Here is a 27,310-nt window from a genome sequence, read left to right on the forward strand (position 1 = left end):
AGTGTCATGACATATGACACAAACGACACAACACATGTCCATACAGACACATGGCATATAGCATTATTCACCAACACATGTATCCAGAACTTCTACAGCAACTAAGATGCATAGGAAAATACATGGCACATGTGTAGCTGTCCTATAACTAGGTAATTACGAGAAGTGAGTAGACACACATGCACACTCAACTTGACAGGGGATATGTAATGTCAATGCAGTCCCAGTCCACTGCATACTCTGATTAATGTAATAGTTGACACACGTCTTAGCATGTGTATGACACAGGACCAAAATAAAAATATGTTTGTAGGTATGTAGACATGTATTGCCCACAGACATAACTATGTACTCCACCTGCTACTCACTAGTCATTCACATATGTGAACACATAGCACACATGTGCCAACATACATGTGGACACAGTGTAGGACACATGCACATATGCACAAAGTATGGGTGAGTGTCTACAGCTGAGTCATGAAAACATGTATTGGTTGAACATACCGATGACAGCACAATGATATTCATGCACAGACTTGAACATGTAGCCAAAAAACATATACCACATAGTACAACAGCCCATGTAACATGTGAGATTACTCAGGGTGCATTCAAGGGCTACAATGGAAAAAATGATGCTACTTTGATATACGTAAAACAAAATGACACTAATGCATCAACACCACAACACGATATTGTGAAAATGACTCCTGGGCCCTGAGTGGCAATTCAAAGTTACCATTACTCTCAGTGCACCATGAAGAAAAATCGACGCATGACTCTCATGCATCAAAAAAATACATGCATGATGCAAAAACATTACAAACACGCCCAGGAAGTGATGTACAAGGATATCCTGCCTGCATGCATGCTACAGTAAGTGTAGTTTCACTTTCACTTCACAGTCTGTTCCCCTGTGGCTCTGAGTGGTTGTGTTTTGGAGGTGCTGATGGATTTGCTGTGTGTTCTGAGGTCTTGCTGGGTCCCTTGTGCTGTGTCCTGTGTTTTTGGTGTATAAATTGTCTATTTACTTGTTATTTTAATTATTGGTGTACTGTTTTTGTCATTGTATTGTGGGTTGTCTGTCTGGGGTAGTTTAGTTGTTGGGGTAGTTTTGGGAGTTTGGGGTAGGTGTTGGCTTTAAGTTTCCTTTATCCTATTTCTCTGGGTAACGTCCTGTACCCTTTTGTCATGCCTGGGAAGGGTAGGATGGGGAGAATGTCTCCTGATGAACTGGGGGCGTTCATCTGGTTGGTGGCCCATTACCTGCCCGTCATGCTGCAAATGGGTGGCAGGGTGATCCTTGGCTTCCCCACCGAGGCAAGGCGTCTGTGGTGGGGCAAGGTCCTGTATCATCTGGTGAGAATCTTCAAGATCAGATGCAATGAGAACCAGCTCAAGCATCGATGGTCAGATCTGCTGGCAAGGAGCAAGATCTACTGGATAATTTGGGAATCGAAATCGGCTGAACTGTTGGTAAGTCTCCCATTGCCAAACAATCGGCTGCATTTAGCATTTGACTGACAGTTGCAGATAAGTCTGAGTGCTGTTTGTAATGGTTGTGAACATGTCATATGCAACCTGTGTGAGGAGCCTCTGCCCCACTTAAGGCCTGCAGATCAAATGTCATACAGGTTAGACAATGCAGGACACATGTATGATGAATCCTGCATATCCATCACAAAGGAGCACATGTAAGTGCCCATAGTGCAACCTTCGCGCTGCCATAGTGTCATGTGATTGACAGTAATGCAGTGCTAACCTGCCATTTACCCCACCTAGTCTGTACAAAGTGGCGCAATGCATGTATTCCACCACTTTTGCAAAGCTTAACACACATTGTGGCTGTGCCAGCCACAATGTATGCAAGGGGGTTGTTCTGGTGCAAAGGGGGTGTCCATATTAGCAAAAAGAAGTCAATGAGACTGCTGCACCCCATTTGTGGCAGATTTCCTAATGCCTCATCTTTGCTGTCGTTAAACATAAGATCCCATTATGATCAATGGGCCCCTGGGTGCTTAGCAGGACTCGGGAAAATAATAATGTTGCTAATCCTGCCAAGTGGCAGACTACTGTCAAACAATTTTGCAATTTTGACCCTACCCCCCTAACCACAACCATGGTGCGCAGTCTATTGGAGACAGCACACATATATTGGTATCAGGAGTGTGCTAGAGCCCGCACTTCAACAGGCCCCGCACTAGGTGCTGCACCCCTTCCATATCTATGGCCCCAAGTGTAGTGATGAATGCACGGAACAACTTTCTAAATATACAGCTAGGAATGACGCCTGTGCCATTAAACAGGCATGAAAGGGTGTGTAAAAATTAGATAGGGAGGGCGAAATCCAGAACTCAGTGACACAACAAATGTTCCAAAATATGAATTCCAAACACTCTGTAGGATTGCTGAGTGAAGGTGTGAAATCTGTGCATCGAAATGCTTGAGAAGGGCCCTATGTACTCAGCAGGATGTTCACTGACCTGTAGCATCTCCTGCTGAGTGCATCATTGGCCTTCACATGTAAACATGATGTTGGCCCACACTGCCAGCATGCTGTGACTTAAAAATAACTACGCACACACATTGATGGAGTAAGGGATGCATTAAGGCCCAGTATAGATGCAATAGGTGCTGCAATACTGTAGTCCTATCACATCCTTAGTGTCATTTTGCATGGCCATGTTAGGGAGCCTCACCATGCACTGGGTCCAGACTACTGGCAGTTCCATTTGACCTGTGCATTGTGTGTCAGAGTCAGCATAATACACATAACTATGTTGCCATTTGCATTGAGTAGGATTTACACTAAGCAATGTTCTACATTCTTGTCTTACAGGTGGACCTGTCCCTTATACCATCTGAGAGGTGGCGAGATTTGAAGACACCAATGCATCTAGTAAATGCCATATTGTGGCTCCTGTTAGCTACTCCAGGGTTTGGTGCGAGTCAGTCAGAAGAGTGGAATGCAATGAGTGATGCAGTTTTCTGGACCAATGATAAGAAATCAGAGAAGGATGGATGGTGACATCATGGGGCATGTTTAAGAGGCTCAAGCACCACCGGAGCCTTTATATTTGAGAGGCTATGGGGAAGCTATGCCGTGCACGTATATACATGGTGGGATTAGTACACATTTTGTGGCTTCACATCAACTTGTCAATATGGCCCTTTCACATGCAGTACTTTGCGTGGAAGGAATGTGCAAAGGATGTTGCAGTGGCTGTGCCATAGCAACACCCATACCAATTAGACGGTGTCCCATACCTACACATTTCCTTACACAAGAGGCTGTAGCAAATCCTGCAAACACACCAAGGTGTGGCTTTAACAGGCCACAACAGGCTAACATATATGTTGGTGTGCCTTGCATACTTTGCTCTTTCAATGGGTGCTGCATTTGGTAGCACACATCAAAAGTGCAGAGTCCCTTTGTAGAATTTGTTTGTGTTGGAAGGTGTCCCTCCGTGCACAAAGATTGTCTCCCCCTCAAAGCAGCTAGCTAAGTAGCATGGGTTAAGGTTAGCTGGTTCGAGTACTGGAGCACGATTATCGCCGGCATAGGTGACAACACACTTATGTGCCCTCTCCTATTCAATACCACGCATCCCTGCATTGTGAATTTGTCAGAGTGCTGCGCTGCCAATTGTCCGTCAGCATGGTGCTCCGTCACATTCTCAACATGTATGTTGTGGGGTTGTGCAATGAGATTGGCATGCATGTAGTTCTAAGGGCAACGTGTGCTAGCATGGAATTATGTGTAAACGGATTAGATATGGCTGACCACATATTTATGGATGTCTGCCATCATAGGTCATAGGCCAGCTGTATATGTACATAACATGCCTGTTGTTAACAACCTTGTCACAGCAACATAATCCGTAATGTGTACGACACATGGCTCACACTTGATGACAAGATGGGACAGATTTTGGTTTCCAACTTCATTACTCTCTAGGGGGATTCTGTGGGAGACATACACACACCACAGGTGCCGCAGTACCCCCCCAGAGATGATGAGGTAGTGGTACAGCAAGGAGCCATATTGCCCTGCACTGAAGTAATCTGTGTACACAATGTGTGGACAGCTCCACTCAAGATATTTAAGGTAGGTCGAAGTCTATTAATCTCCTAACACCAGATGTCAGCAGTGTACCCAATGTGGTGCAGCCACCATGTAAATTGTGACTGATGTAGGTCACATCACAGATGCATGAGAAGGCAATGCTCTGTGTGTAGCTGGTGCTGTGAGGATATCTGACATGCATCTGCTAATGATGTGAGGCGCTCCCAGTTACAGTTGCAGTGCACAAATCTGTGACACTATTGCTGTGGCCTTCAGGGCATCCATACAACCACTGTGTGTGTGCAACTGAACACACTTAGCACTACATGGCACAGGGTAGGGGGCTCCAGTGATGTAATGTATTGACAACAGTGAAGTTGCAGGTCAGGGTTTGCACAACCTTTCTCATATCAAGATAGCTTCAGTTGTACATGTGATGACAACATGGGAAATGCAGCTGGAGCCCAGTTATGTAAGCTCAGGCCAGGTTTTACACCTGGACACATGAATGTAGGTGCACTACAACATAGAATACCAGCTTTGTAGTTGGCAGCCCCCCTAACAATTGGCCCACTCCTACACTCCATGATGGGTGCTCAGGCTTTGGGGTATCACCAGGGGAGTTGAGTCGATGGATTGCATGCCCAACCCCCCCTTCAGCTTAGGGAGACAGGAAATTCATACTTGTTGAGACATCTGATGCTCAAAGTGTAGATGAGAGTGATGTTTAGCAGTCCATTGCTAGTTCCTATCAGCTGTGACCCATCGTTATTTCCAATGGATTGACATCATGCCATTGACATGTACAATATACTGGTGCTGAATGGTTGGATATAGAGACAGATGAGGTGTAATACAAATTTTTGAGGCATGTGTGCAAGTTACATGTGTGTGCATACTCCACCCAATGGTGATACTGATGGTTGCTTGTCCTCATTTTGCAGCTGCCAACATGACCAATGAAGAACCAACTGTTATTAAGTAAGGCGCTTTAGGTTTTAATTAGTAAAACCTTTTTGACATTTATTATTATGAATGTGAAAGTATTTTGGAGATAAAACTAATCAAAGTTTTCATTGTTCTTAGAAAATCTCAAAGACTTAAATGTTTTTTCATATCTTAAATTATTCAAAGTCATGATCAAAGGTTTATGATGTGAATACATAAATGTTACAGGATTGATATTCTGTGTAGAATCTAGTTCAACGTTCTTGCCATCTCTTGAATCTGAGGTCGTGTTTTCACAAAGGGCTTCGCCCGCATTTTAGAAGAGGTCTCCACCATATATCTCGGAGACACATTTAGTCAAGAGTCTATAAACGATTTACGTTTTCTATGAATGAGTAAATGCATATTGTTTAACCTTTCCTTTTCAGATCTACCTCCCTGCTGTTCCCTTCCCTAAATTCCCTTCCCCCAACTGGCTTCACCATAACCCTGTCCTATAATAACTTTCTGAGTTGGTGATCCCGGAAGGTGGACCTTTTGTTCAGCAACGTGCAGATCCTGTGTTGTCCATGGGCACTGGCAGGTTGCCAGCATCTTACAGACTGGCATTGTTACCTGTCTTGTGACACCAGACTAGTATTACGATCTATGCTACCCTCAAAGCTATGTTCCTGCTTATCCACCAACCTTTGCATGGCGGTCAAATCCCCATGTAAAGGTTGGTGATAATGTGGTGTTCCCCTGGGTGCCCCTTCACAGTCCATGCACCTGGCATGGGTGGTGCAGAGGGCCCCATGCCCAGGCCCTTTGCCCTTTCCAGTGCCTGATTTGCATTTATAAGAACAGTGTGTGCTGTCACACCCAATGCACCCCAAGATTGGTGCTGCCTCTATTTGTTCCATCAACAATATAGTGGTTACTGCCCCACAGAGCTGGCATGAGGAGACAGATTTCAACCCACCATCCCAGCGTGATACTCATACTGCCAACCGCGGAGGGCACATTACACTTGCAGTCTTACCAACACCAGACTTGCCTATGGACCATACCCCTCGCATAAATGTGATATTGTACACCATAATGTTCACAGAAATACACCATATGTTGTGTTTGTGTGATTGTTTCCCCATTGCTATGTGGCTCACATGGTTGTGCCAGAACAGTTGTGGGCTCAGCCTGTGTGTGTTGTGACCTACAGATTGCAATCTGTATTGCATTTTTCCTCTAGTGGCAGCGTTCTGATCAGTGTCAATATATATGGCTCCACACTGCACCAAGTTGGTTACACTGGGTAGTGCCATGTTTCCTGTGATACTGGACCACGCTGAAATGTCCCCAGCAGCTACCCAGATTACTTTTCCCTGCACCCAGACAGGCATCCTTACTGCACGATGGAGAAGTGGCTGCCTTATGAGAATGTGCTGTTGATGTGCGGGGTGGTGGTGCTTTCTGCACATGTCTGAGTAATGTTAGCTAAGGTGCCTTTTTAATGTGTGCTGTAAGATGCAGCACACATGTGTTTCGGCAATGGGACAAGGCAGTTGGAAGTGTTTCTGCAAGAGACACCACCATGATGTAACCCCAGGAATGGTATTGACTGACTTCCTAGTCTCTGATGTCTTAGTTGTGTTGGTAGGGTGTGTTTGACTATATGCAAGGGATGTTGTGATGACACAACCACAGGCACAATAATTAGACATGCCTTCTATCCTATGTGCTGCAAATGTACATGTTGGCATGCCGCCCTGGTAATTAACATATGTCCAGGTTGTGTATGTGTTGTGGTGCATGGCACAACCAAGATGTGTGTACATGTGTTGCTTTTGTTTGAATAGTACAACTTGATTCATGGCCAATGTGTTCCTCTCTACTCCTTTCACATGCATTGAGTGTGTCCTATGTGCCCTCCCTTCTTGCATTTGTTAATTTAGCATTTATTTAGCCTATGCAACTAACCCTGCATTTGTGGTGGTTCCTGTTAGTCTGTGCTGTCCAGTTCCTCTGGGATGACCGCTGCAACCATCTCCTGCATCTTATACAGGTCCTTCTGTGGTGCTGGACTTCCACCTCCAGTTTGCAGTGCTGCCTTTCTTGCACTCGGTTACAGTTCTCCTTCCCTCTGCCACGCTGTTAATTTTGTCCAATATCTGCTGCCATATTGCCTCTCTCTTGCCAATTGGCAATTTGGAGGTGACGAATAGTTGATGTTGGGGCTTTGACACCTCTCTCACAAGGATTTCATGCACCTCCGCGGGGCTAAAATGGTGTATATCCATTTGCGATATGTTCACATGCCCTAAAACGGGTTAGAGTCAATTTTGCAGAGTTAAAGTCATTTTGTTTACGACAGGGAGCAAGGGTTAACGTCAATTCTTTTTACATTTTAAGCGCCATCCTGCGTTATAGCATAAATATGATGCCTGGGTGGTGCTAAAGAAAGGTGTATGCCAGTGCTAAACTTTTTGACACAAAAATGCATTTGTGCAGTTTTGCGTCAAAAAGTATAAATATTCTCCTTAGTATGCAAGCGTTCTGTATAAGAACTGCTTGATTTGAGGGGTAAATTAGATGACTTTCCTGTTTACAAGGGGTGCTGTTCGACTTTCTTTTGACTTAGCTTCTCACTTCGGGCTTAAAGTAATTTTTAATTTTGCATGCTCTGTATAGCTTTGGGCCTTAGAGCATTTATGGCATTAACTCTATTGCTTATTTTTGAATTTTGTAAAAAAAAACTTTAACTTCTTGTTGATCTGCAACTCCATTATTGAGTGGGCCAAATTACTTATTGGAACTGTTTTATTGTGGTACTTGATGGTTAAGGGGTGTCTTAGCGCACAATTTAACATGTGGGAGAACCAGATGAGGAAACATTTTGGCATGTCTAAATTTGCTGGGTGTCCAAATTTTTGGGGAACCATTTTGCAACCATAAATCTTGATAGCAGAGGATGGTTGCACATTAGAGATCACTTCCTTATGCCAAGAGACACAATTTAGGTTTTGTTTGGTCCTTTATACCATCCTGGGAAACAGTCGACTTTCCAGTAGGGTTCCTAGTGTTGAAATTTTACCAAGACGTCTGACTTGCAAAGTCAAGAAGTGTTCTTCTTGAATGATTTGGGGTGTATAGAGCAGTATGTTTCTGTAAGATGTGAGTCTTATGAGGTGTTTATGATGTGTTGTTCAACTTCCAGTCTGTGAGCTGGATTGTTATGCTGTAGGTAGAGCTTTTGGGTATGCAGTTTTGATTCTGGGATCATTTGGTGGTTTGACCACTGGTGTGCTGATGTATTATTCTTATTTGTGAATTTCAGTCTTAAAGAATTTGTTTTACTATTGGCTGGTTTGGGTATCAAACTCATCGAAAGCCAAGATCTAGAGATATTGTGTTTTACTTGTCTGCATGAGGTAGTGTGTAGCCTGAGGTGCCACATACACACAGATTGGGGTTTCTGAATTAACAGGCTTTCCTTTTCAGAGTTGTGTGTTTAAGACAGGTTGGTGTACCTTGCTCCTTATTGCACAGGAGTGAATGCATTAGCCAGGGTGGATTACCACTGCAATGGAGTCTACTTGGTATGAATTGTGTTTTTAAACTTTACTGAGAATGGTGCAGTTCTTTCTTCTAGCCTCTATTTGATTGAGAGATTTTTCCTACCTCAGTTTGCTGGTTTCCTTCTTTTTTAGGTTGAGTAGACAAACGTTTAGCTTGTGTAAATCAATTTAGAAAATTTTTCTCATTCACAAAGAAGTCAAGCTGTGATTAGTTAGTCAGCCGGGGAGCCAAACTGGGAATGGTGAAATGCCACCACAAAGCCATGTTGTCATTGGTTGGTTGTTAACAGAACAATGCTGTGATAGGTTGTCCTTTGACAGAGCCACACTGGTATTAGTCATTGTCCGCTAATTGTTTTGTGCAATTTTTTAGATCGATGTGAGCAAAAATAATGGGTGCCTTATTGAAAAAATTATAGTTTCTGTTGTACCTTCTATAGAGGGTTAGAAACTACCTGCAGAGGGAATGCCTGCATTTGAAGTGACAAGGGACATAGGGTTCCATACATGTCCTTGGGTTTTGAATGGCATGATTATGCTGCTTCTGATGAAAACATACCATTTTCTTTAGAATGTAGATTTAACTTTAGAAAGTTAGATTTCCTGAGACAAACAATGAATGAAAGAAAAACACAGCCCAGGCCCACACAGTTTGAGATATTGCACAAATAGGATTGAATGATCGCTGAGAAGGAAAGAAAAACATTAACAATGCAGGTGAAGGTTTCTATTAGAAAGTTATTGGAGTACAAGCCGGATCGGCAGGAAAAATGATAGAGGTAGGATATGACAGTGTGTGTAATAGTTTTTCCTGCAATAATTAAAGAAACTGCGGACAAAATGAAGCCAAAGGAGAGAAAGGATCAGCGTCATGATATCAATGAGGAGGATAATTTCACTAATGACCTTTTGAATTCTGGACCTCTTACATATACTGATAGCACAGGGAACTGGTGTTGGTCCTGGTAGGGTACACAATATGAGTGCAGCAGGATATAGCACAGCTATGCCGACACAGAGATTAGACATAGGTGTGGTTGCTGGTTCAGTAGTGAGTGTTCCGCCTGAGACTGCGGGCCAAGTACTAGCAGTGATGCACCTTTTGTTTCTAAAGCTCAGACCAATCAATCTATCACTAAAGTCATGGTAGAAGAGACTCCAAAGAGAGAACTATTAATGTTGGTGTTTTCTAAATTTAATTTGGAGTAATGTGACAATTGATTTAAATAGACGATTGCTATAAAGTGAAATTAGATATTTGATCAAAGAAGAAGCCAAATGTGCATACAAAGCACATTATAAATTGGAGGAATTAGCTGATGAGTGTGAAACTGATATCAGTAAAAGGAAGAATGTGAGGAAAATTATAAAATGGATTAACACATGATGAAATAAAATAATTGTGATTGGTGACTTTGAGAGCTCACATTAAGAATTCAATTGAAAAGAGAATGGAATTGAGTGACTTGAAAAGTTCAGGGACAAATGATAGAGAGGGACGACAAGTAAAAAGAAGGTGAAAGAGTTAGAGGACAAGTCAATTGGCTCAACTAGTGATTCAGAAGTGGGATCAAGAATAGCTTTGGAGTTTCCATTAAGAGAAGTCCACGGGGATCTCTAGTTCATGTGCCATGGGCAAGAGTTGACCTTTGTTTTTATTGCAATCTTTCAAAAACTGAAAGAGGAGCCGGCAAGGTGTTACAAGGAGGTTCATATGTTGACAACCATATCACAGATGTAGTGAACTGATTTAAATTCATTATTGAGATTGCGATCTCTAATAATTTGTGGTCTAAATGTAAGGCTGCTGTTGCGTGGCCAACTGATGGAGCAGGTAGAGTTGCTCCTAATAATGCTTCTTCTGAGGAAGTAGTTAATAAATACAGTAAGATGATTTAACATTTGAAAAAGTTGAGCCCAGATTTATACTTGCTTTGCGCTGAATTAGCATAATTTTTTGTTACGCAAATTCAGCGCAAACCTAACTCCAAATTTATACTTTGGCACTAGACCCGTCTAGGTCCAAAGTGTTGGAGTTAAAGTCATTTTTTGCTAGTGGGAAACTACCTTGCGTCAATGAGAGGCATTCCCGGGCAAAAAATTACGCTAAGGCCCAGGAGCCTCATTTATCCTCCCATGCAATAAAGCTGCACAGGAGGGAGGTGGGCCTAAATAATGCACTAAGGCCCTAATTTATACTTTTTGACACAAACATGCATTAGCGCATTAGCCATTCCTGGACGCCAGCTGGGCATCATATTTAAGCTATGATGCTAGCCGGTGGTAAGATCCAGTTAGCATAAAAATTATTGATGCTAACCGGGAGGGGGAGGCGTAGCGGAAACTGGAGGTTGTGCGTGAAAGAATGGCGCTAGTCAGGTTAGAGTAAAAAAATACCCTCCATGGCACTATAGTATATATAAATACTTACCTGGGATGGGTCCCCCCATCTTTAGGTATCCTCCAGGTGTGGGTGTGGGTGGGTGGGGTGTCCCTGGGGGCAGGGAAGGGCACCTGTGGGCTGTTTCCATGGTCTCTGACCATGGAATAAGGCCCACGGGTCTCCTAATGCCTGCCCTGACCCAGGCGTTAAATAATGGTGCTCAGCAGGCTTAGCGCCATTATTTAAGACCCTCCTCATCCCGTGCATGATTTATGCATGGGAACATAAATAAGGCGCTAGGACCTTTGAGTAATTTGTTGCCCGGGCACGCCTACCTTGCATCTCATTGACGCAAGGTAGTCTTCCGCAGGCAAAAAAATGACTTTAACTACAATATTTTGGCGCTATTTGTCTAGCGTCAAAATATAAATATGGAGTTAAGTTTGCCCCGGATTTGCGTGAAAAAAATGACGCAAATCCGGCGAAAACAGAGTATAAATATGCCCATAAGTTTAGGTAGCGTCATTATTTAACACCTGGGTCAGGGCAGAATAAGAATTATATACACATTGGTGTAGGGGAAAGTAATGATATCATAGTCCTTTTCTTTGAGGCTCCCGCAAAACCTACACATTTCCTCTAAGTCTATACAAAGTATAAAATTAACCCAATCCTTAATACACACAGTGAAAAAACAATTCATTGGATATAAAATTGTTGATGCTTTAAAAAAAAAAAAACATTTACTTTTGCTCATAGAGTTAACCTATTGGAACAGAAATTCTCACAGGGTCTCACAAAAGTCATGTGTGCTTTCTCAGAATCCACACAAACAAAATATAAAAATGTGCTCACTCCATGAACAATATGTCTACTTGTATCAGATCTAAAGATTCTAAACACCACTTTATAATTTCTTATGCCAAGATTTAGGCATAGTGGGCAAATGCATGTATGCCTCGGTCTACAGTAAGCAGGACAAAAGAAGAGGACATGTTCAATACTCTCAATTATTTCATACAGTAATTAAAGGCAGATGTATCCCCTGAAGGGGAGCACCATTTGGAGGAGAAGGCTTTCATGGGCAAAATACCAAACCTAAATTTGACAAACTTTTTGCAAGTGGGGAGTAAACCTCATCAAGATAACATTTATACTTAAGGCTAGTCTTATGGCTCGGCAAAATTTCCAATTTGGCAGCTTGATGTCAATGTACCGTAATATATTCTCAAAGAATCTTAGTTACAGTGCATTTTATCGATTTCATAATAGGGAAGGGATTTGTCCACATCAACTATAATCCCAGCTTGCAAAACCAGATTCTTATATGACATAGCCATCTTATAGTTAGGTTGGTATCAAGTTCCACTACTTCAATAAATTTGATTCTATATCCTGCCACCTCATGGTGGGACCACAGCCTTAACCAAACAAGCATTTGCAATGCAATGGGTTTTGCATTTGCATTTGCTTGAGTTAAAGCTATTGGCATTGTAAATTAATAACTGGACTTTTCATGCCACATGAATTGGTCAACCCTGCCTCATAATTTGGCCTTTTCCTGCCACATAATTCCAGTGGTCCTGCATATACCTGAAGCACTTCCATTTACCTTCTTCTTCTATCTGTAGCCAAAAATGAAAATGTTGCCATTTAGCACCCTAATTTAAATCTGCCATGCTAATTCCAATAGAATACCACTTTCAACACCCCACCATCAGAGCTGCTAGCTGGTTAACACAATTCTCAAAACAAGACAGCCACGAAGGAGTAATGAGAGAAATAAACTAGAAAGGTCACCCCAACATATCAAGTGTTCAATCAGTCAGAGTGTAATAAGGATGTTAAGTTGGCCTGAATCATGGTCATAATTGCAAAACAAAAAGATATATTAATAAGACACTGCAATTATCATATAAACCCACTAAATCAGAAATAAACATTTGGTATTAGACTGTAATACTTAGAACAGCCCCTCAAGAACACCAACATGAAAATAGAATTTGTAAGAAACATGATCATGAACCATATAGTTAGCCCTTACAGAGGATATCCACATGAAAAGAAAGTGACTGAAAGTATTGCAGCATAACCCTATATGTAGCTCCTAGAGAACATTATGCATTACACATTTTCAGGGCTAGCAGTCCTACTGAAATTATATGACAAACAAGACCCTTCAAAATCAAACTACTCTCAGTTGTAAAACAAATGTTCCTGCCATGAGAAAGGATAAAAAGACACTGAATTGAGGGAGGGATCTTTAGTATAGGGTCCCCACTACCCTAGTGTGCACCCAGAGATGATCTAGACAGAAACAGCAGGTTTTGGCGAGTGTTCTGAAGGTGGCCCCATTCTTCTAGGACCACCACAGGCTGAGTTATGAGCAAAAATGTTTTGTAAAAGAATGCCCTGTAAAGCATTATGGGATGACCGAGTGCAGTGAATATTGTAGTATGTTGACTGTAGAACAGCCCCTAGAAGACACCGCAATAAAAATATCATTTGTAATAAACATGGTCATGTGACCATATAATTAACCCCTAGAGGGCATAACCACATGAATTTAGAACGGCACAAAGTAAAAGTAATGTAGCAACCATATATTTAGCCCCTAGAGATCATAGTGCCTTACACATTTTCACACCTATTGTAATACTAAGGCCCTTAGAACACAAACTACTCCAGTCTGTAAAATAAAAGTTCCAACCATTGTCATAGTTGGACTCTTGCTCTGGGGAAAACTGCTGGTTTAGGGATGGCAGTCCTTTTGTTTGTAGGTGACTAGGCCAATCCTACAACAAGTCACAACTGTCGGCCCAACCCTCCCGGCTCACGAGCAGTACCTCACCAAATCCCAAATAGCAGAAGGTGATTTGTGGCAGCCTTTACGCATGGACTCAAAAGTACGACATCTCAGGGGAGTCATGGTTAAACGGAGATTACCCTTTTCTCACATGAGCAACAAGTCTCAGTCACACACAGGCAATGAAAGAGATGCAGTAAAGTTTTCAATAGGTTTTATTAACAGAACAATCTACTGTAAATTGCATGGGCTGCAATGATTAGGATAATGAACAATGCAAGAAACAGAATTGTAAAAACGAGTCATTAATACAAAGACCCCCACCATCTTGCAATAACATGTAATATGAAATAGATGTGAAATAGGCCCTAATACCCTTGCATGATGAACCTAATCTATAACCTAAAGAGAGCTAGGTGTGTTAAACCTAATCTGCTGGTACCATGTCCATAGGAAGAGCCCCCCACAACCCTTGTTACCTTGGAATGAGGTCTCTAAATCAGGCTCTGTGGTTACACAAAGACAGGGTCTGCATCAAGGCGACTTATAGCATAGCTAGCGTTGATGGCATTTGGTAGGAATCCCTCTGATAATCTTGTCTGTGTGAGATGTATTTCTACAGATCTTGTAGGACCCCTGACACAGGTTTGTTTCCAAACAATAGATAAGAAGGCATCCTTTGGGCAGCAATTTTATAAACAATTCCCTGAAAAGGTACATCATGTTGCTGTCACACGAAATTGGGAAAGTACATGATGTGAATACCTACGTATCTCATTTATCCTTGACGCTGATAGTGATGCCTTCGCAGAGTGGCATTGATAACATGAAACTAAAACATCTTTCTAACTATTAACATAGCAGCCATTTTGGCAGATATAATTAAACAAATATGCTAAAACAGAGCAAGCTAAGTAGGTTAAAAGTCACTAGGTGAAGAGAGAACAGGCCTGCAAGCCAGAAGGCTAAACTCCTGGATCCCATTAAAACTAGTAGGAGGAGGAGGAAGAAGGGGAAGAAGGGGAAGAAGAAGAAGAAGAAGAGGAAGAAGAAGAAGAAGAGGAAGAAGAGGAGACAAAAAGGTGAGCAGTGCTCCAATATCGCTGAAGGAGTTTGCGCTGTTGACGCTGTTCACACTGTGAGGGTCATGGCTGCCATGGAGCATGAAGGGGAGAGACAAAAGAAAAGAATAGTTCACCCACGCTGAAGTATATCAGCAATTGTGCAATAATCCATGTAACAGGTTCAGTCTGCAAGGCGGTAACAGAACCTCCCCAAGGCAGGACAAATGTGAAGCAATCACCAATGATGTCAAGGGATTTTTGAAAGGGAAGCCCACGAACGAGCGAAAGTGATGGGCGTGAGGTGGCCGTGGCTAAAAGCCCACAATACTAACAACAGGCCAAAGAGCTTGCGCACGCAACCTAAAAAGGAGAGGACTCAGAGTAGAAAGATGGTCAATACTCTTTAGTCCAGCATTGAAAAGCAAGGGTAAAGTATGTGAACTCTGGGAAAGACTTAAAAGAGATTTAGGAAAATTCTTCTTCTTAGGAGTCCAAGCACTCACAACAGCAAATCCCCAGACTGTTGCTCTAATGCTGCATAGTGAACCTCAAGATTGTAGTTTTGCAAGGCCCGAGAGACTGATCTAGTCTAGGTAGGCCTATACAGTTTCAAAATCTCAGCTGCTCTATGCCCGACTAAGATGCTACCTTTTTATAATGAATTTGCGGTTCCCATGTTAATGAACTGGCACTCCTTAATCCCAAGAAGCCAAAAAATGTATCTCAGTTTACCACCATAATCTTTGTGGGGGTTAAACACCATATGTTTGGTCTTTTGGAAGTTAATTTCAAGTCATCTAAGATTACAAAATTCAACAAACTTATTTTCAAAGTTTAGCAGCCCAAGGGTGTTCTGGACAACCGAAGGGTATCATTGGCAAAAAGGAGTTGTGGAACCTTTTTGTCATTCAATTTTGGGACAATCATTAATATAGTAATTCAAGTAAGTTATAATGCCATTATTACACAGAGAAAAGAATGGAGTGCCAGGACACAGCCCTGATGAAACCCATGCATTTAGGAATAGGGATAGCTATCTCACTCGTCCTACCCCATTTGACATGAGTATAATCGGATTGATGAAGCCTTACTACGATATTTAATATATAAAATGGCACACCCATTGAATGAAGAACCTCACACAATCTGGCTCCAGGAACCAGATCAAAGGCAGCTCTTAGATGATAGTGAATTTATATAGGGTGCCCAGACAGCAATATCTGAACTATACAGATCCCCTCGGGTCACATCTGGGCCTGAAGCCTTGCCCGGGCGAAGAGACTCAATGACTTGCAAATGAACTCATAAGAACAAATTGGCTTAACGCTTTAATGAAGATCATATGTACAGAAAAAGACTGGTCTATCACTGCATGAGGTGATTATAGGCAGAGCAATAAGACTGGTTATTTCCATTAGTGTCAATAACTGATGACATTTTGCTAGGTTACTGGAAACGTCTTACAGATATGGTGAATTCTGTCTCTCACCAGCTGAATGTGACAACAGAAGCACAGACAAAGGATTGAATTCAGGATACTGAATAGTATTCTGAAAACTCATCAGGAAAAGTTGTCTCAAGGAGCGCTGGAGTGAAAGCTATGTGGTGATCCTCATACGAAAAAAGTGAAGGCATTTGATGAAGAGGTGGTAAAAATAGCCACAGTTCACAGATTCAAGCTTGTGTTCATAGCAGGGATCCAGAAGGGTGCGACTGTTTTGAAACTGGTAAAAATTGAGTCATAAAAGTCCAGATCAGATCAGACTGAAGAGCTGTTGCAATGTCAAAGGCATTAGTGGCAGCAAGAAGTAGTCTCTGATCCAAAATCATGAAAAATGTCACTTGAAAATTTGCATTACATGTACCTCCAGAGGAAGAAAACAATTCACAGTAAGTCATACAGTTGAGATTGATCAAGGCCCAAGTTAATCATTGAGTGAAAAAGCAGGTGTACTGTACGTAGGGAAATGTTTGCAGAAGAGATTGTGACACGAAAGGATTAACTAGCTTAGGCATTGTTGATGAGTGGCAATTCATGCAGAAAACCTGTGTACCACACTGAGCTTGAGGCACTTGTTTTCAACATTCCATAGATGCAGCCATTCTCTGTTTACCATATCAGGCAGCTATGTGAATCATGGGAGAGACATACCTTTGATGGTGTACTGACCCTGAGAGGCCCTGGGAGGATGATTGATAAATACTAGTAAGAGCAGAGTCGTAAACACTGATAAGAATGCAAAGACCTGAGTGAAGGGAATAGAATGTTGTGTAAGCCTGCTTTTAGCATATAAAAGAGTTTGTGCCAATGCTTTGGAGAAGCTTACAGATGAAGTTGTGCAGAGGTGCCATCACCCACCGCCACACCCTTGTTACACCATTTCCGAGTGGTTAGAGATGTAGTCAGAGTGGGCTTCTCAGTGTTAAGTTAAGTTCCAGGGGAGAGGGCCAGATTCTCATGCTCTATCTTGGTTTATACAATTGTTATGTTGGTTTTGACTTACTGCATTGTGAATGATTCAAGACGGTTTCTTTCTTATGCTATTGTTGTACCAGCACTGTGCTATAAACGTACATGCCACTGTTCTGCTACTGATCCATTATTGAATATAGTATTATTTATACAACTGCTCTGTTGTTTGATTATTAAAGTCATATTCATTATGTCATCTCTGATTAACTGCATTGCAATTGATTCTACTGTATCTGCTACTGCTACTGATCCATTATTGAATATAGTATTATTTATACAACTGCTCTGTTGTTTAATTAATAAAGTCATATTCATTATTTCATCTCTGATTAACTGCATTGCAATTGATTCCGTGTGTTTTACTATTATTGTGCTCATGGTGCACTGTATGCTTGTATATCATTCTGCACCTATTTTGCCATTGAGTTCAGCACCTGGAGTGAATGCCTAAATTCTTCTGTGCTAGTCTAACGGCCACAGTCACTGTTGTGCCTTAATTCAATACATTGAGAGTAGTTTCCACCTTCTCATCATATTCATATCATTATTTTACCACTGTATAGTTTAATGTATAGCCATTAATGATGCTAAATGTGTTTACGCTAAAATCTTATTAAAGCTAAATTGTGCTCACTATCAGTGTGTTGCTCCTTACTGAGTTACTGAGTGTCCTTATTGATGTGTACCTGATTAATATTGCTTGGGCTAGTTGCCAGCAGCCAGTCCTATACAGTAAATGAAAGAGAAACAAAGAGAAAAATAAGTCACTGAAAGAAAAGAACATGCAAAAGAAAACACAATCAACCAGAGAAACAGGACAGACTAAAAGCAAACGATGAAAGTCCTAAAGTAATTGAACTACACTCAGAAAATAGTGGAGGTGATTCACCTGCTACTAAACGACTAGTGAGAAGGAGAACACCAAATCAAAAGAATGCATCCTCATTGTGTTGGTCTTGTTCTTTCTCTAGTGGCACTTTAATTCATTTACTTTATTATTGCCCACATTTCTTCAATTTTTGGAAGGATATTTGGTTTAAATGCACACATACATTCAAACATAACATCCAATTATCTATTCAAAATGTTTTCCTGGGCACTACGTCTCCTGATTGTATGCCGATTTCTCCTAAACCTAAGTTGTTTGACCTCTTCACTGCTATTGCTTTTAATGTTTTACTTTCATGCTGGAAAGACACTTCCAAAATATCTGTTTTAACATGGTGGAACTTTATTTGTGATAAGCATAGAATATCTAGTGTATTTTCATTGACTACTTACCAAAAGATCAAATCTGATCTTGCTGGTTTCCTTTCACTACCTATCTAAGTTCCCATTTATCTATGTTCTAATCTTTACTCACTCTTCTCCTTCTATCTTCTTTCTTGCTATTCCCCACTTTTCTTTTCTTTCCTATATATATATATATGTAGTGTATGAAATGATTCTGCTTATTATTAATATGTTGACTTTTTTGGACTTCAGTATTCCTAATTACCTGTTTTAATGCTTCACACATTTATTACTTATCTTATATTTCTTCTAAATGAGCATTTTATTATTCATCGTTGAATCTTCCACTAAAAAAGAACCTCTAGATTTTGAACTATAGGACTGTTTTTGAAAAAGTAAGGAAAGAAGAGATTATTTTAGAAATTTTGTTTTGATTACTGTTTTGAAAAAATAAGAAGAAAAGAACGAATGTATTACTAGTTTTAAAAAATGTGTTAATTTTGAATTTTTGACCTTTACAATCAAATTTATGCCTTGCTAGAAAATGGAGTATAGCAAATGCTGTAAAATTATTGATTTTATTGAGTTCTTAATAACACTACTAATATTAGTTACCCTGTTGTTGTGCTTACTATCTCTGGTGGAACATGCCTTTGGAAGAATTGAATCACATTTAAATACAGTATATAACAAAGTGAAACATAGCATATTTGAACATAGGGAAAGTTTAGTTGGAGGTTTTCAATACATCATTTATGGTACGAGTGCTCTGGCATAAAGAAGGTTAAAAACGGTTTCATCTATACTTCCCTTCCTTCTTTTGCTGATGAAGATGTCACCTACTAGCAGCTTTCAATTTCATATGGTGTATCATGTACAGTGTTTGTTAGCATATTTAATAATAAGGAATGTTTATCTCCTTACTTGTTCGATTTCAACATGTTGTTTGAAGATTTGCATAGTTCGGGCAATATTGACCCTGGCAATGGAATTAAATATGGTAAGCATTTTAGAATGATTGCACAAATTAAGCATGGAACTAAAACTATTAAACTTGGGTATATGTGTAGTATCAGTGAAGAATAACATGAGTTTATAGGAAATACAGTGAAAGAAGTGTCAGGATTGTGAGGGATTGGAAAGCTGAAAAAGCTTTAATCGAGCAAATTAAGGAAGAGAAAGAATTTATATTTTCCAATGTAGGTTCCTAGATTGAAAAAGGAGAAAGAAAGAAGAGGTGAAATGTGTGTGGTGCACCAATAACCTCTCAGATGTGGCAAAGATGAGTGTGCAGGAGAGAATGAGTGTGAAAAAGTGGTGATTATTTGATTGGTGGAGAGCTGATTCTAAGAGGAATTTATTATGTGTGTAGTAAGACTGCTTGTTTTAATTTGTAGAGAAATTGGGTTGCATCTTGTTATCTTGATTTTGTGTTTCCTAGCGCATATCACATGAGTGAAATGGATGATGCAGTTGATTTAAAGGGAGTGAAGCAAGGTTTTTGATATTTAGTTTTAGATATATTAGGTGATTTTATTCCTCCTATATGTGTGACACTTAATGATGTGAAAATTATACATTAATCTACCTTAGGAGATAGATTTGCTTTGAGTACAGTGGGAGCACCGAATCAAATACATTCTGACGTAATGGCTATTGGGGCTGTGGGTACGTAGAACCGCTTAGTGATAGATATCCTTCTTGTGAAAGAAGGCAGGGTTTGCAAAGTACTAAGGCCTAGTGCAGCACCACTTTTCTTGTGCCCCTTAGAACTCCCTAATGCCACCATGTGTGCACTCTATCTGAGATATGGAGCACGATGGCGATATTTAGGGGAACTAGCATCAAAATGTTTGATGCTAGTGTGGAGCTTTGCAGGATTTGTTTAAAATTTTTTGACGTTAATCCTGCAAAGCCCATTGAGGCCCATTGAAAACAATGGCATGCCTCCTTTAAATGCCTGCTCTAAGTAGGCATTAAAAGTGCTGAAAAAAATGACACAAAGAAATCTTTTAGATTGCTCTTTTTGCATACATTATGTCTGGTGCATTCATAATGTAGCGCAAAGGGGTACAAAGTTGTGCAATGCATATATTGCACCACTTTGTAAATTTGGCGATTTTGGCCTTGTTGGGCCACATTAGCGTAAAAAAAACCAACACTAATGTGGCACAAGGAGGCGCTAGGGGCTCTTAAATCAGCCCCTAAAGGTTTAAAGGTCCTATAGTTTCATTTCTGATACCTGTCCTGTCTTTAACTCATATATCTTGAGTCTAACTAATATCTCTCTAAAACCTTAATCTTTTGAATAGCATGGCTTAAGGGATGTTGTAAGTTCTTGGGTGAATGAGATAGGGAAGGGTTTTCGTAAGATTGGTAAATTGGTTGTTTGAGATGGGGGCCACATGTCTCATACTAACCTCAATTGGAATTCTGATGTTTTGTGCAGTTATTTTGTTTCTTTTCTTAACAGTTTTGGATGTCTAATTAAAAGTTGCAAATATAAACATAAAGAGAGATAATTAAAGAGAACACAGTCTGAAATCTACAAGATGGAGAATAACAAGAATATCAAGGATTGTGTCTACAAACAGTTAAAGATGGTGGAGGAGAACGTCAGATAGAGGCAGAATTAGTTCCTGATTAATAAAGTTTTAATAACTGTTTCACTTATTATAGGTGTTAGACCTGTCAGCTTTAGGGTGGTCTTCTCCCAAATATTTTGCCTACTTACCTATATTTTATGCTGAAATTTGTTTTATTTGGCCTTAGGACTCTGTTCACTTTACCACTGCTAAGAAGTTCTAAGGTGCTTGTGCTCACTCTCCTAAATACGGTTTGAATGGCATACACCTAACTAGGCATAGGCATATTTAATTTACTTACACATCCCTTGTATATAGATATGAAGTAAGGCAAGGCAGCACAAATTGCTGCATTGCTTTACTCTGCACAAGGGAGGCATTCCATGGGCATTGTGGCTGGTATTCCCATGCATCACCCATGGATTTGGGCACATCCTCAGGTTTACAAAACCCTGAAAACCAAATGATAGGCGAAAATCTTATACTTCCCCAGGGGAGGCATATCAAGGAGAAATATGTTTATTTCTCCTAGTTTTTCCTCTGTCTATGGGCTGCAGGATTTTTTTTGTGCAAGAAGGTGCCCCTTTCTGCACATAAAAACAGTCCTGCCTACAACGCAAACACTCTTTCACCATGGTGCAAGGTGCCTGTGTTGGTGCTAAGCTGCCAACACATCACCAGTGCTGTGGGAAAGGACAGGAATATGCTGTTTGCCATAGATCTGGCACATTCCTGCCCTTTCCCTCTCATGTAAGGCAGCACTGCAAGGTGACTTGCGGCCCTGTGCCAAAAGCTCTTGTATATGGGCCTAAGTCTGAATATAGAAATCTTCACCCAGGCTGCTCTGACACTTTTTCTCAGAATCTCACTTTTATCAGAATTCTTCTAAGTGCAAAGGTAAGTGCTGAGTGGGCCCAATCCACTTTGTGTATCTGTACCGCACTTCATTGAAGTCAGCCATATTTTTCGATTTTGGCCGGTCTCTTGGAACGAGATGTCGGTGGTTGGAGCTTTGATCCTTTAGGTACGAGTTGTCACTAAAAACTTTAAAAATTCATATCTCTTGCTCTCCTGATGGAATTTTTGTGGGTTTGTTGTAAAATATTTTATTAAAATTGACTCTACTATTCTAAGTTAGTTTGGCATTTTTCTTGTGTTGTGTTTTACTTTATTGCTGTTTGTGAATAAATACTTTACACATTTCCTTTAAGTTAAGCCTGACTGGTTTTTGTGCCTAGCTACCCAGGGTTCAGCACAGCTAAATTTAGGCCCATATTTATACTTTTTGTGCACCGCATTTGCGTCATTTATTTACACAAAAGCGGTGCAAACTTACAAAATATAATTGGATTTTGTACGTTTGTGACGTTTTTGTATCCTATAGTTTTCTCCAATTGTCATAGTTCATGTTTTCTGGAAGTTGATGTTTAGGCCCCCAGAGTAGTGTTGCTTTGTAGTGAGAAGGGGCTGTAGACCAACCTGTGTGCGGCTGACCAAGACTACGTCATTGGCGTACAGGAAGCTAAACAGCATTAGGCTTCCAAGTCTTGGTGCATGAGAATTGCAGGCATTAAGTGCTGGCGTCAGATCAGCCAAGAAGAGGTTGAATAAGGTAAGTGCCAAAACACACCCATGCTTGAGCCCCTTGTTCGTCGCTATATGTCTTGACAGAAGTGAGCCACTGCCAAGCTCTACCTGCACCCATGTATTGGTGCGGAGGGCTATTAAAAGGTCCAGAAGATTATGAGGGGTCCCCCAATGTGCCAATTTGCTCCAGAGCTTGTTATGATTCAAATGATCGAAAGCCCCTTTAATGTCAATAAAGCAGAAATATAAGTGCAAGTTTGATGCTTTAGCCTTGTCGATAAGCAGTGACAGGGCCATGGTGTTTGTTATTGTATTACAGGGTTTTGAGAAACCAATTTGGTTAAGCGGTAATATTGATCTCTACGCAGCCTACTTCAGGAGCTCCTCTAGCCAGCAGCGACAGCTGCAAATCTTTTACCAAACAACAATAAACTGTGTTTATTATCGTTGTTTGATAAAAGGGCGGGGCCACTGGGGTGATGTGCAGTGAGGGGGAGTGCTCGGCACTCCCACTCGAAGCGCATGTGTTTTTGGCTGGCTGTCTCAGGCCGACCAAACACACATGAGTTGTAGCCTCTCTACAGCCCAGCAACACAGTTGGGCTGGAGAGAGCCTGCAAAGGCTCCCAGTCTGCCTGGGAGCACCCTGGCTGGGCGCTTCCAGCCAATTCTGATGCTGCTTTGAGCTGGGAGCCTGTGTCTGCAGTTGACGAGGGACAGAGAAGCGGTGCGCAGCGGATTAGGTAAGTGTTTTTTTTTTCTCCAAATTTTATTTTAATTCCTCCCGCTGCCTCTCCCGCACTCCGCCCTGCCCCTTTACCTTGCCACGAGCAGCTCTTGTCCTCTAGTAGTGTCCCTATGAAGTATTTTGCCTTATTATCAATGAGGGATACTAGTCGATAAGGCTTGTCATCACTTTTAAATATAGGAGAGATTATAGAGCCCCTCCAAAATGACGGAATTGCGCAGATTGAATACTCAAAAATAAGCATCCTGTTTGTATACTGCAGGTGGAATCCCATACCCAGGCTCCCCTCTCTTCTGTCTTTGCTGCTTTGCCATTTAATTGTTGTAAAGTCAGCTGACTGTAGTGAGACAAGCCTGTGCTGAGTTCTATAGAGAGAGGTGCAGAACGGTTTCCATCTGCAGAGGGGCTTCTCTGGATGTTTCCCCTTGGTCGTTTAGTCGTTATTTGGCCCTAAGTTTGTAGACAGTAGTCCTGCTGAAAGTGATCACCCAGGTACCTTGCCCAGACCTCTTCTGAACTATGAGAGGTCACACCCAGTGTGATGCATTGGTGAGTCTGTTGATCATCCCCCTGAACCTGGCATTATTGTTCTGCTTCATATCAGCAAAACGCTTTGCCCAGACCTCATCCTCTCTCAATCTGTTAACTGCCCACTTCAATTTTTTGAGTTGGGATTTTGTCTGCTGTAAGAGGGTCTGCAGAGTATTGTCCTCTGCATTGTGGCAGGGGATCTTAGAATTCAGTTTATCTCTTTTTTAGCAAGCTTAATTTAGGCCCATTGCCCCTTTGTGATACTTCCTAGCTTATTAATGGGAAGGTTGAATTTAGGTTTAAATGGAACCACGTACAACTCTGCCAGGACGCTAATGAATGCTTCCCATCTCTCGATTACACATAATGTTGATGACCTCTGTGCTATAAATAGGGATATTGCTGACTGCAAAAGGGCCCCAATGGTTGAGTGGGCAAATGTGATCCTCTTATAGTTGCTTGTGTAGATCCTCCTGGATTGCACCTGTGTCACATCGAAAGTGGGTCTGATTGGGGAGATGAGACAGGACACGAGGCCATGAGAGACTGCCCTGTATGGTCTTGTCGAAAATGCCCCCTTACAACCTCCAACACAAGGCTGCCAAGCCTCAGAGCTCCAGGCCTGGTCAGCAGTGTGCAAATACTCCGCTCTTCTCCAGGCAGCATTGAAGATCATATCTGACTTGTGCTGCTCATTTAGGATTTGGAATATCTTATTTTGCATAATCTGTACAACATTGCACCTGAGAGCCTTTGTGGCATTAACTCTGGATCACTTTTTTTATTTATTTTGTAATAAATCCCCTTAACTTTGTACTGACCTAGAACTAAATTGTTGAGTGGTCCCCATTACTTATTTGATCTGTTTTATTCTGCTAATCGCACCATACTGCAAGGGTGTCTGTTTTGAGGTCTGCATAATTTTTGTACAGAAGGGGTCCCTTACTGCATAAACAAATATGCTGAAAAGCAATTACCTCTTTGTATGTGCCATGCAGAATATACCACACATGCAAAGAGGGAAAAATGAGGCAAAATACAAATATTTCTCCTTCTTACACCAGCCCCAGGGAGTCAGTGGATGTTGGTACATATCCATGTGTACAAGTCTTTGCAGACATAAATTTGCATCAAATTCCATTGGTTGAAGCAAAAGAATGTCAATGCACCACCCATGGAACGCCTCCTCAATAAAAAGTAACACAAGCCAGCATGTTGTGTTGCCTTGCATTGGTTTGGTTTACAATTCAATGCAAATCGTGATCTTCATTGGATTGTAAATACCAACCAAATCCTTTTCATTAGGTCTGTGTTAAAAAAGTGATGCAATCCAGACACAAAGTGTTCATATGCTCAACCATTGAGCTCCCCACCTTGGAGCTTATACTTGCTGTGTAGTGCTCCTCACTGGTAACAGTTCTCCCACAGTAGAACACATTATAGGTTGTATTCCGTCTTAATATTAACTACAGAATATCATACTACCAAAATATCATGAATATAATATTGAGGAATCAACAAATTGATATATAGGTAAGTATAGGTTTACTTTACCTAACTCCACATATATATCATCAAAGTAAAAATTAATGGAGTTAAGAACAGTAAATCTAAAGTTGCCCATATGCACTTTCCTGCCTGATAATTCGAGCTTCAATATTTTAGCCATGATAACATGGTGACACAATGTTTCTTCAGTTGATATTTCAACATCAAACCCTATAAGTGTGTGTATATTTCACTCCTCTTTGAAGAAACCTTCTCCCTGCCTGTCTCACTCTCACCATAGCATTCTCTCATCAGGGTGACGACATGAACCTCACTCGCTAACTAATGAATGCACATTGACAGCCATGCATTCCAAGGCAGTCCCCCCTGCTTCCCTCTATTGTAATGAGGATACCCACGGAAAGTCCACACTCTCTGTCATGACACTGTACTTCGTTCTCACCCTCTTAATCTAGACTCACCTGTGACTAGGTCGCAGATTGTTTTCATACGCTATGTTCTCCTTTCAGAGGGAATCATTGAAAGGAGAATTCAGCCATTCTAAAAGATTATCAGATTGGAGCTATACAGAACTCTAGCATTTTTCTTCCAATTGTTGACACTACTTTCCAGGAAGATTCCCTCTGTAAACCACGTAGCTAACGAAACAGATTGTGTGGTTCTTGGGAAAGAATGTGCTCTGTTTCAGAAGTACTATGGCGTTCCTGTACACATTTGGACCATGCTCCCCCAGCCCCCACTCTCACCCCAACTTTGTAATGCTTCCCCAGAACAGGCACTCCCTCCACCCACATCCTTCCCTCCTCTCTAACTTGCACCCCTCCCAAGCCCCTGGGCGACTATAAGGCTGTACTACCTCCTGTGCCCGTCAACCATTTGCTTCTTCTCCCACATTCTCTCACTGTCAGCCTGCACCTCAAACCTACAATGCTCCCATACCCTTGCGGACCCTATACTCGCCCAATGAACCCTCACTGCTCTCCTTCACCCTCCCCTTGGGCGATCTGCTGTACTCTTGACTGTGTTCTGGGCCAGCAACACATACCCCATGGATTCTGCATTAGTCTTGCCTTCTCCAATAGTGGCAATCATTTGGTTGGTGAAGAGATATTCACCAAGCTTTACTAACATACAACACATGCACAAAGTTGGCAGCAGCGGTGCATGCTTTACTATTTGTGTGATCCATTATCCCCTACTTCTACCCATGTATTACTAGAGGTGGGTGAACCACTGAAAGCTCAAGCCACTATTGACCCAGAAGCCTGGCTTATGCTCAGCTTGATGTCCTTTTGGAACTTCGAGCCTAAAACAAGCAGACCTTACACTGGCGACGATGTGGCCTAGTAGCTACAGCTGCCGACCATGCATTATTGGGAGCCAGGTTGTAATCCCGGTGTCGGCCCAGCATCCCATGAATCCCAGCAAATCTGTTGGTGACACAAAAATGTGTAACATAGTCTGTGTTTGTTATGGAGCGCTCTATTGTGCTCAGGCAATGTTTGTACACACTTTTGAGAAACTTCTCCTGAATTGGATTTATTACCTATAATCTTGCTCCAACTATAATAAGAATCTAGGCCACATATAGAGTACACTCTTGTCTTGTCCCGTAGTTCACTATTAGCATTATCATCAAGTTGTGGCAAGAATGTTTCACAGTGCATGTTTTTCAGTACAGAAATATAATCTGATCTCCTAACCTGAATCGCTTCCAAGTGCTAAAGAAATACAGTTTTGGAAATTTGAAGACACTTCATAGTATTGTAACATGTTTGCTGCCATATCAACTTTTCTTGTCAGTTTTTGGCTGACCCACCT

This window comes from Pleurodeles waltl, chromosome 2_2 (assembly GCF_031143425.1).
Source record: "Pleurodeles waltl isolate 20211129_DDA chromosome 2_2, aPleWal1.hap1.20221129, whole genome shotgun sequence".
Taxonomy (NCBI): domain Eukaryota; kingdom Metazoa; phylum Chordata; class Amphibia; order Caudata; family Salamandridae; genus Pleurodeles; species Pleurodeles waltl.